This window comes from Cynoglossus semilaevis, chromosome 14 (genome assembly GCF_000523025.1).
Source record: "Cynoglossus semilaevis isolate Cse_v1.0 chromosome 14, Cse_v1.0, whole genome shotgun sequence".
NCBI classification, from domain to species: Eukaryota; Metazoa; Chordata; class Actinopteri; order Pleuronectiformes; family Cynoglossidae; genus Cynoglossus; species Cynoglossus semilaevis.
In genome coordinates, this window is record NC_024320.1 from 13,744,378 (window position 1) to 13,756,847 (window position 12,470).

Consider the following 12,470-nt stretch of genomic DNA (forward strand, 5'->3'; position numbering starts at 1 on the left):
AGTCCAGAAGTCGTAAACATAACTGATGACTTATTATAGCCCAGAAGTAAGTTTGTCTGGGATTCTCCTGGGTTACAAGACCCCAGAGAATTTGCCGTTTTAAAACCATGGTCACATTATTTCCGAGAGGCAGAGAATTCTGCCTGCTCCTTTTTTACAAGGTACGAAGAGGAGACCGGATTAGGAGGGAAGTGCTGTGAAAGCCTCAGCCGTAAACAACAGGACAGTGTTATCTGTCGTAAACCTGGTTCCATCCATGTTTGGTGACAGGTTTCTCTAAACACTGAAACCTCGGGGTCTACCATTCATCACTGCATTTCCCCTTAGGTTTGGATTTGATCTGTTTCCCAGAAACAGTATTTAGAAAAAAACATGTCAAAATCAGAAAATGTTTAGTTTTATGTTCTTAAAGGTTCTCAGAGGGAACCTCTCAGTGGAGACACACCATTCTAGATTTGGGCCATAGCAGCTCCAGGACACTGAAGAAAATGCTTCCAGTACAGTCAACTACCAGCTCCTCCTCACTCACAATGGTGCTGCCAAGCTGCTTCTGCACAGCCTCTGTGTAGTCGACCTGCAGAATACAGTATCTGCCTCTAACACTTGCTGGCACGAAATGCAGACATTTGCGTATGTAATCCTTTTTAAACCTCACAACTGTGATAGCAGCTATAAATATTAGCATGGCTGCAGCTGCCAACAGATTGCACCAAAACCCAACCAAAACACACATGCATTCATCTCCCAAAAGTGCCATAAAAGATGATGATAAACCAATACAACTGTAGTAATTAAGCTGCAAAAACAAGGCATATTTAATTCTAGTCGCACTTTATGATGCAGATCCATCTGTAGGTCTGCAGCAGCTGGGCAGCTTCTCAGCAGCACTCAGGTGATTTCTGACAGCTTCTACAGGAAACAGTAGGACTCATTACCTGAACTCTCCTGAGAATAACTAACAAGGTGCCTGTTTTTCTATGGCGTCTAAAAGAGAGACATTTCAACGCCTGCTTGAGACTATAGAGACAAAGGAAGACAGATTTCTAAGAGAAATCATGCAGGATGATAAAACACTACACTTCAGTTGAATATTCACCATATATCACAGCTTTTGTCTGTCTGATGTGAATTTGCAACATGAACAAGGACGGTTTGTCAGTTCATCACTGTGCCACACATACCGTAGAGACAGGAAAACATTCACGCCCTCATTATATATGATTCATTTTAAAGCAGGGATGTTAAACCCCTGGCCCACAGACCACTTCCAGCCACAGAAAAATAAATGTATAGATGAATGGACATACAGTGTATTATTAATAAGAACAATAAAAAATGTAACACAACAAAAAGGTCACAAAATGTATTACCTTTTTTTATAATCGTATTATCATAGAACATTTAAAATCATGTTATTCCTCCTTGCTAGGGTTAAAACCACATAAGGTGGAAAAAGAAGAATATTTTAACCACAATAGTTTTGTTTTATTTTTCCAGAGTTACAGCTTATTGATTTCAAACTTACCTGAAAGTTATACCGGACTTACAGTCAAGAGCATCATTACGTTTCTTGTGTACCCCACGGCTATAGTTCAACTTAACTTAAAAACCTAAAGAAAAACTTCTGGGGAAAACACTACTTCACTCTTCTTCTTTCGTCTTGTGCCAGGAGGAACTGATGTGGCTCCTGCAGTACTTTGTCCTCCTTTATACTCCATTCACACTGACCACAGACTGAAGGCCTGTCTCTGTGCTACACTTTTTGGCCAGATTGCAAAGCTGTCCACAAAAAGGCCAGCTGAGCCACCAGAATTCCTGGGGGCGATGGGTTTGTGACCCAGATGTGAAATCTGCTCTTCTATCTGTTTGATCCAGCAGAAATAAGAACACATAAATAAATAAATGAATAAATAAATAAACAGTCCTGAAAAGAGGCAGAATTTTTAATTGAATACGAACAATGGCTTGGATGACTCTAGTTTTTATCTAAAAACCTAGCAGCGAAACTGTATGATGTGGACTGAGACGTATACATGAATTTGAAAACCACTAAATCAGACCGAGAAAATGATGTGAGATGTGTGATTATATTGTCCAGGACATCTGGGAATTGTAAATGAGGTTCTTGACTGTGGAGTTTTAATACTTACAGGGTCTCAGAAAACATCCATATGAACTCTGAGTTAGTGCTACAGCAACCCGGTCTTCTTTTGACGTTTTCAAAGGAGATTTGCATTCAGAAGTGCTCCGCACGTCCCATTTGTCACTTTACTATCACTTTAGTGACGAAGACTGTATGCACAGCCGCGTCCTGTCTCCCTTTGAAGTCTGATAGCGCATGACGCATTCATTATGTGAGGCTTCTCCTGCTCTTTGTAGAGGTCACTGTGGAGTCATCGCACACAGGAGACACAGGGCGACGTTGGAGAGACAGTTTACCAAACAAATGTCTTATTTATTTGCTCTCAGTAAAATGGAAGGTAGCAATTATGATAATTCTGCAGTGTCGTGTGGTAGCTGTGGAACCAACGGCGATGGTTGTGGTGCCGATGCTGAAAACGTGAACAGTAGACGTAACAAATTTTTTTAAATAAATTAAAAATGAATGGTTGCTCCAGTTAGAGATGGAGACAGAGATAAGAACAAGTGATAAAACATAATGGGTCTAGACTGCAGCCTCAGCAGTTCAAGATTTCTTTTTGCTTTGACACATCTGACTCAAAACAAACTGAAATTGTGTGATTTTGCTCAGTCTAAATTGTATTGTTTGTAAATGGCTCATGTCCACCTGTGAGCAAAAGTTATGTTAGAAATAGCTAAAAGTTGCAAACAAGTTAAATAGTTCCCAGACTCACATATATAATCATACATTTAAAAGAGCCAAACTGAGTCAAAGATTAATTAAATATAATGTGTAAAAAGAAGATATATTTAGTTAGCTCAAAGATTCATTGACAGATATAGGACTTTTGCTAATAGCTAAAAAGACACTAACCATTTGTTAAATGAAAGTTAGAAATTTGTATAGACTAGTACAGGCTAAGAACTAGTTATATATAAGAAAACTAAGGGGTAAAGATCTGAAAACATTGCAATATAAATTGCACCAGAATTAAAAAATATTTTAAATTAAAATTACTACTATTACTACCACATCTACAGTTATATTATTATTATTATTATTATTATTATATTAATGATAATAATAATATAACTGTAGATATGATAATGATAATGATAATGATAATGATAAACTATTATTGAAAAAAGCAAGCTGTGAAACCTGTGCACGTGTGTGTTTTACAGGCAGCCACCCACACACATTGTTCGGAGATTAAGACCACTAGGCTAATTCATCGACGTCATAAAGGATTTCTGTAAAGTCCTGATTAATTGGGATTAAGCACTTACACATTTTAGGTCTTGCTGAGGCTGAAGAGACGGCGAGAGAAAAACACTTTCCACCACAGAGACCTCTCATCCGGCCCAGAGGGAGCAAGCAGGAACACTGGGACGAGTGCAACTCATGGACAAAAAGGACAGAGACTCAAAGCCACCTGTTCCACGTCGCGCTCTCTTCATTTGAAAACATTGATCTGATTGAGATTGCATGTCAGCAATTATTTAAAAACAACCTATATGTCAGCAAGGTCTGCACTCCCAACTTTGGGCAGTGGTGCATGAAATAAAGAAACAGGAGGATGGTTTAAAGAAAAAAAGGATTTGAGTATGTGGAGCAGAGGTAACGAAAAGCTTTTTTCTGTAATTTATCTGCAGTTTCTTGTTAACATTGCGAGGATGTTCTGCTCCGTTGCACTGAATTTATGTGCACAAGCCCTATTAGCTCCCCAAACCTTCCAAGTTTGAATTTGTGTGCGCTAACACTTATTTTGGACCCAATTTCTGCAAATTGCATTCTAGAGGTAGTGAAGTTTGGCTCCTTTTGATGTTGAAGTTCTCTTCTCTATTTTTTTTTTCTTTCTTTCAGCTGCTCTGGAAGACATCGTCTGCCCAGTTCTCAGCTTCATGTTCCCCTGCATGTTCAAAGCTACACCTACGTGGGAGAAAAGGGAGAGGGTTTTTATTTTTATTATTCTTTCTTTAACTGCAAGGATTATAAAATCATTCCTTTGAGAAATGATTTACTAACAACAACAACAACAACAATAATAATAATAATAATAATAATAATAATAATAATAATAATAAAGTGAAAAGTAGCACAGATATAAAACATTTAAAGTAAAATGTCCCAGTAGGTGTCAGTGATACAACCTCATAATGTGAGGCTAGTGTTTAGCGATTAGCTTTGCTCATAACTGTTTATTTTACATTTAGTCATTTTACAGGATTAGATTTAGGTAAAAAAATAGGTAAAAACCTGTGCCTACTACCACCTACTGGCCACCAAAAGGAAGCCCCATGATGACATAGATTGTATAAAAATTAAAAACCAACTGTGTATTTCCACATTAAAGTTAAAAAAGTTTCTTTTCAAGAGCAGCTGCTTCATTTTCATACTATTTGTTCAAAGCTATTTTGTATATCTTACAAAATTTTGTATAAAATGATACAAGATTTTGACCAACACTTGGGAAACATCTAGAAACTATGCAACAGATCGAATCAAACTGAAAATGAAAACAGTTTGTTTTTGTAGTTTTTTTTTTTCTGTAGTTTTCTTAAACCTACAGAAGCTGCATATTCAAATGGTATATTTCTCTATCGCCACATGAAACCACTTAACCACCATGCTCACCAATGCCCAGCAGCTGCGGAGACTGAGGCTTTCTCTGCTCTTCACTTTCACAGCAGGGTCCAATTAAGGGAGGTTTATTTTCATCACACGTTTGGATTCTGAAGTGCGAGGAGTAAAGTATGTGCATGGCAGGTGGACACACACTGACACATGCTCGTTGGAAAATGGTAACTTCCTCTCCTTCCACATCTTTAGGAAAATGGATGCTAAAGACCACAGGGGGTGATCCAACTCCATGGTCTCCAGGAATATTCTTCTGATCTCATTTGTTGGACTTCAAGTCTGAGAACAGACTCTATGGTGTGTACGTGGTCTGAGTCAGTAGTTTCAGGTTTTCTTTTGTAAAATCTGGTCTCTGTTGACAACAGTAAACAGCATCCCCTTCCATCTCTTCAGCATCACAGTCTCATTCTCTCATCTGGGCTCAGACCCATCATCCAGCATCCCCATGTCCACAAGGAGTCAAAGACGGCTTTGTGCTTTTCTATTGTGAAAATGCAGATGTTTAGCGCCCTCTTCTACAGTCACAGCCTACATCTGTGTGGAAATCACCAAGGGATTTTTACCAGAATAGGCAGATGACAGAAATTTTTTTCTTATCTAGTAAAAACAAAACACAATAGTTTGTTATTGACTGTCAGGTTCTGTAAATTAAAGTAACAGTTACATAGTTGAGTCATATGTTGGAGTACAAAGGAACATTCCTCAAACCCTCTCCAATGATGGGATTCAGTGGTCTGTTTCAGTTTGTCTCTCACTTTATGTCCTGTCCTTGAGTGTCCACATCTCCTGCGTCTCCTGTCTCTATCGCCCCTGTTTACTATTCATGGTGATCACCAAAACATCTTCATTATCTAGTAAAAACAAAACACAATAGTTGCACCTCTCCTGCACCTCTCCTGTCTCCATATTTCCCCCTTTAGTTGCCTGATCATCTCTAGGTTTTTGGAGTGATCCATCATTACCTCTCCATCGTTATTATCTCTAGCAGGTTTTGACCTCAGCCAGGTTTTTGGCCTTTGTACTGGGCCTCTGACTTTGTACCTTTACCTGCTGGTCTGGAACTAGTTTTTTACCATCTTCTCAATTATTAAAGGTTTATGTTGACCATCTGCCCACATACTACTACTAGAGTTAGGGTTAGTGACAGTCACACAATGAATTACCACTGGCTGCCTATGTTAACAGCATATATCAATATCAACTTATAGTGTACTTTCTCCAACAATGATGTGTTTAAAATGAACACATTTATTATATAAAAACCGTTTTTTCAAGTTCTTAGCTTTAAAGAAAGCAGGGGTGAGAGATAGGCAGCACCAGCGAAACATTCTGGATGAAATTTAAAATGAAAATAATATTCCTTTTTTAAATTAATATTATTTTGCACTCAGAGCAGCAAAAGCCTCAAGTAATAACAGCATTTTTATTAGAAAAAGAAAAGGGAAATATGTTGCTCATGGTTTATTAAGATCCTCATTTGGCTTAATATAGTTAAACTATTACTTATTTTTCCCTTAATTTCACATAAAATAACAACACATCTGATGGCTCCCTGCAAATCATGTAACACAAAGTTTCCAAGTTCAGTTTCATGTGCAATTTTAACACAAAGGCCAAACTCTAAAATTTGTCTTACAATGGTTGAAATACAAGAAATAATAATAGAATTTCTACTATTTATATCAAGTTTGAACATCACAGTGACACCTTAATGAAAAGCCAATAAACATCTCCCTGCATTCTAGGAGGAAGGTTTTAAATCTGTTCTATGACATCAAAGTGCAAAATGACTCAAATTATGTATAATTTTATTTTCAAAGACACTGGTCAAACTGTGGCCAATACTCACAGCAATTCACAGCAGAGAAAAAGATTCTGATGGGAGTACAAAGAGCCCCACTAGGCTAACAATCATTGGCCCTGTTTACTTTCACATCATCAGCAGTGACTGAAATTTCCAAAAAGCAATAGCCCGGAGGCTGCTCAGGTCTTTAAGTGATATTTATGCACTAGGCAGAAACAATGGCACAGAAAAGGAGGAACAGGAGTTTCTCTCCCCCTACTCTACTTGAGGAGAAAATGCACTTATTTATTCTCCCACATTTTAAAACGACCACAAGTGACAGAGAGAATTTGTACATCTTCATATTTTCACTGCTTTGAGTTACTGGCTTTAATGTATTGCTGCAGCATGGAAGCTGTGCAGAAATAGTTCAACCGGAAGTGAAGGTTATTCCTACTCCCAGGTTACTCTTTATTATCTATATAGTTAATTTCTACAGGGACACACAATGGTATGATGGATATGAGACATTTTCATAGTGACAGCAGTTGGAATCAGAAGACAAATGCTAAAGAATTGAAGATCCTTAGATAAAGAAACTGCAGTTTCAAGGGGAGTTATTGTAAAATGCCTGGCTGAGCTTTATTTGGATCCTTCACCAGGGCTTCACAGGCTGATCTCAAGGGCTTTAATATCAAATCTTGGACATGACAAGCAAAGGCTATTTATAGCCTGGGAAGTGTTGAATAATGGCTTGCGGAAGCTGAACAATCGTGAGGCCGTCGCACTGTTATGCTGCATTAATTTTTAAGAGCAAAATGCGTCGTGCTTGATGGTCCAGATTACACACAAATATGAAATAATCATCACAGGAAGTTGGCAGGATGATTTTTTCCCATCTTCTTCTATGCTCCTCTTGTGCCTCTTATTATAGTACAGTGTACACAGAACCATTCTCTCAGTCTGAAGTGGGGGTAAATTTAGCATTCAGCCATTTAAGCCCCTAGTTTTCCACTGGGGAGTGGGGGATATGAACATGACCAAGTACAGCCTTGTTCTGGCTGCGTTTTACAGTTTTTCTATAAACACAACTTCGGGTTTAAGTTGTTTTTAAGTAGTCTTCACTGACAAGAAGTGTGTATAAATATTGTACTTTCCGGTGGCGGATCCTCCGTTACAAGCATTTCGTTTGGCATCCTCCCCCTCACCTTCTCTCACTTATTTTCTTCCCTCTTGCCTGTCCCTTCTATCACATCCATTACTCCCACAACCACATATACAGTAAGAAAACTACAGCGCTCAACCATCTCTCTGCTTCCACTCTCCCTGACACTCAGGCACCAGAAGGCTCTTCCAGGTTTTTTTTTTTTTTTTTGTCTTTTATCACAGTCAGTGCTGAGCAGTGTGACAGTGAAGAACGAGGCAAGCTCGCCGGTTTTCAAAAAAGAGGATTTCCTTTGGGGCACGGTGTCTCGAATCAGAGATTTGGCTCTCAAATAGCACTGTAGTGGTAATAAACTTTAATGAGCATCTGGTTCAGGATGAGAAAGTCTCACTGCAGTCACTGGCTAAAAAAAGTTTGAGAACTGTTCTAGCTTAGTTACTTTCTAATACGGGGGATAATTTGTCGCTGTTAGTATTTGACCAATTTCAGTGGTACACAATTGAAGCCAGAGCAAACAGCAGCTCCACACACACACACACTCAGACACAAAACAAGGCAGTAGAAAACTTTGTGTTTTCTCACTTTTCCTTCTCTGCCTGTCATTGATTGCAGCTGTGATACGTTCTGATGCTATTCATGTCACACAGTGGGGATGATGAGCTATTGTGCTTTGAATGTTTACCAAGCACGAGTTTCTTTGCAACAATGCCAACCAGAGCAAACACTTTCTGCCAATGAATAGCGTAAAGACGACAAGTTGACAGAAAAAATTTCAATGAAAATAAAAGCTATTCCTCCTTTGAAGAAATCTGGGCCATGTCTTAAGCACAAGGTCATGACCCCTGCCTAAACCAAGGACTGAAATTGAACGTTTGTGTTAAATGTGCCTTCTGTTGAAGGAAAAATAAAAAGCCCAAATAATTTCAAATTTCTTTTTTCAAACATCTGTTTGGTTTGCTCTGATTTTGAAATGGTTCGTTTTTAGAGATTAAAGTCCCTATAGATCAAAGGAAACAAGAAAACTCAACGTTCGACAACAAGTGCTGCAATGGTAGCGTTTGTTCATAAGCTGTTTACAATGACAGGTCTTTACATGTTTTCGTCATGAAATCAAATAACTGAATGAATAAATTCTTACCCCTACGTGCAAACATCAAAAGTTTTACTCATTGCAACCTGTATGTGGAGTAGGAGGGTAGTAGACTAAATTGTGGTTAAGAACACACACACATTTCATGCAAAATGTCTTATTCCGTCAAAAGAAAGACCCATCACATTTCATATTTACATATTTCTTTAACCATTTTCAAGCAAATGCATGGATTCTATCTTTTCCATCGAAATATGCAGGCTCTCGCCAAGTGACTCTGATCTCGTTGCATTCACCAAATGTTTGAGAGATCACTATCCATAATTAATCGCCCTTTGGTTCTTTAAAGCACCCAGTCCATGCATAATTTAAAGAAATATCCGGTAAGTATGTTAGGGACTTGTAAGACAATGTGAGGAATCAGCATCCCCAAAACTGCTGTCTCTTCAGCATCAGGACATGATTGCCTCTCAGATCTCTCAGTTACTAAGGGAAGTGAAATACTAATTTGACCATCGCATTAAATATGCAGTTCAAAGGACTAGCTGAGCCATGTTACTCTATCATCTCACACTAACAACAATGTGAGACATAACATAAAGAAAGTTAACTTTTGGGACCCAGGATGAAAAGGTGGTAAATCTTAGAGAGTAATTAATTCAAATTTGCAGGCGTTAACCAGTGTTTTTTTTATATTTGCCATTCATTTCCTTGACTCAAAATAAATATGGGCAGCTCAGTCATACTTTGTTACCCAGAAAGCTTGGGTTTCATATTCAAATATTTGATGTATACACAGTCATTTCTGCTTGTTACAGGGATGGGGAAATGAGTCTGAGAGTCCAACTTGGATGACACAATAAAGGACTTGTGACTTGACTTCAGACTTGCTCATTGAAGACTTAAGACCAGACTTGGACTTGGTTTGAATGACCCTGATGTTATGAAATTCTTGTTTCGGATCCAAACTTCATTTATCGCGGTTACACCAAAGTGTTGAACGTAGGAATATCAGTTGCAGTCAGAATATAACTTCATCACTCGATAGTACTGCTGCCAATATACTGTATGTAACTGGAGCGTCACACTGACATCAAACAAGAGAACGCCCAAAGTGTGTGGTATGAGGATACATGACGCCGACTCATCTAACTCTTCAGCTAACAACTTCATCAGGCACTTCACATGGCTCAAGGATATGTCAGTGAAAGTGAAATCATCATGCACCATCAACATGTCAGACTTAACACAATGTACCTGTTTACATTATCTATTCATCTGTCTGTCTATCTATGCAGTTGTGATTTCATCTTCTTTTGCATTTTTTAAACATGAATAACAAAATTGTCAGTTCACTGCTCTGCACCATGATTGGCGTAAGGTATGCTGAAACAACAGTGTAACTTTAAGCATGGAATACATGGAATACGACCGTCGTGACAGCAAGTCTGTAAAAACATATGGTGTGGTGTGGAGTGAAAATTTCCAAACACTTACATTTATCATTAAACAAAAAGCTTTCATGGCTTTTCTTCACTTGCATTGAAATAACACTAGTTATTATAGTGAACATGCTCCAATCAATTTTGATACTGGGGTGTATAAACTTAAGTGACAGCATTGCAGATGCTTTCAATCCGATGCATACAGCAATGCAATGTAATCCACACTAGTAAATGTCCGATGTGTGAACAGTCATTTGAAACTTGGACTTGGGACGAAAGACTTGGGAAGACTTCAGATTTGACTTGGTATCAACCATCAGGGACTTGATTTGGAGTAACTTTTGAACATCTCTGGTTTGGTGTCAGTAAATGAGATAGTTCTTGCCTTATGCCCATTCCTCATCTACTAGATCTACTAGATATACTGTAAATGCAAACTTTGTGTCAGGGAGTGTAATTAAGGTAAAGACCTATACAGAAAAACATAGTAAAACCCGAAGAGTCAATAACGGTCAATAACAACCACCGTCAAGTCAAATCACAAGCTGTAAGACTTCAAAGGAAATCAACTTTCGGTGTTTTCCTAATACACTACCCTGGCAACCATAGCCTGCAGTGACAGTGTCCCTGTTTTATTAACTGTTGATGGCTCTCCCACATAGTTTCATTGCTCACATCTTGGCTTCTGCAGCAGAAATACAATTGTCTTCACACCTCACCGACATGTCACGTACATGACATAAATACACAGGTGAATAGTGCAGACCTGTAGATGTGACATTTTGAAGATGAGCGCTGATCCGCTGAAGATAAACAAGATAACTGGGATGAATAAAAGGAAACATCAAACCATCATCACTGTTCATTCTCTGCTGCTGGTTTTCACCTCACTCAGCATTCCTGGAGCAGATGGTGAGGGTAAACACACCTTATGGGGGAGATTTGCATGTGATACCCAGTTGGTTGGCGTCTACCTCGAGGCAGCAATCACACCAGCCTTTTTCATCCCCTGACTTTAGTTTTGCACCACCTTTATGTTGCAGGTTAAGCATCAGCACATTCAGAGGCACTCAGTGCTGTCCCTGCAGCACCCGTTCAAATCTGCTTTCTTTCTGCCTTTTAAAGTTGCCAGCTTGTCATTTAGCGTGTTGCCGAGTTACTTGCACCGATGCAGACACACAAGCATGACTTAGAGAGGAGCGGTGAGTTAAAAAGAAGAGAGAAATGAGAGAGGAGCTGATACAGAACAAAAGCTCACAGCGGAGAACACAGCAGACGTTTTATTGAAGGGTCGATGCTTAAAGCTATGACAGCTTTCAAGAGACGTTGTTGTCTGGTTAGCTTTCTTTTTTAGGATGATAAAAGAAACGGTCAGAACATCACTTTACAGGGAATTTACACATATTTTGATAAGGTAAATATACTGCAGTGCTGCCTTACAGCACAAAACCCACTGTGGACAGTTTTCTTTCTCTTTGTTTTTATCCAAGTGAACATAATTGGATCTCTCCCCTTTTTTAAATGTGATGATTATGTGTGATTTCTTTTTTATTTTCTACTTGTACCTTTCATCTTCTAACTCTGGCCTCACTGCTGACTCAATAATAACTCCCACATTTGCAAGAATCCAAGAAAGACAAACAAACAGATTAAACCCCCAGAGTCACCCAATAGTAGAACACATATGGCAAAAAAAAAAAAAAAAATGTGCGCACGCGGTTAGAGTTGGGCTAACAATGCTGCCCCTCTCCTCTTTCATTGGAGCCACGCACAGGTGCAGAGCGAGCTCGGTGATGATGAAAAATAATTTATCAAAGCCCGTGGTGGCATTGTTGTAACCTTTTTCTCCGAATGTCACCTTCAAAGGTGGGGGCTCCTTGTGCACACGTTATTGTTCTAAAGCAATGTGGATCAGAAATTGCCGGAGGCAACTAAATGAGGTTCCCATTATGAAGGATATGATTAAGAGTCCCCTGGTGCAGTAACAAATCCACAGCTCACCTCACCCCACCTTTAATCTGCATTGTCTGCCTGAGAAAAGGGCAAAGTCTCTTTTCTCACCTATCAAACTCCTCTTTTTTTTAATTGAACGTGATTTGACATTGTTTGATTTTTTTTTTTTTTTGGCGCTCTTTGATGGTTTTGGCGTGCACAGTTGTGGTTTTTCTAGTGCGGTAACTGTAGCCTGAGTTTCAGGTGACGATATTCTATCCAAAAAAAAAAAA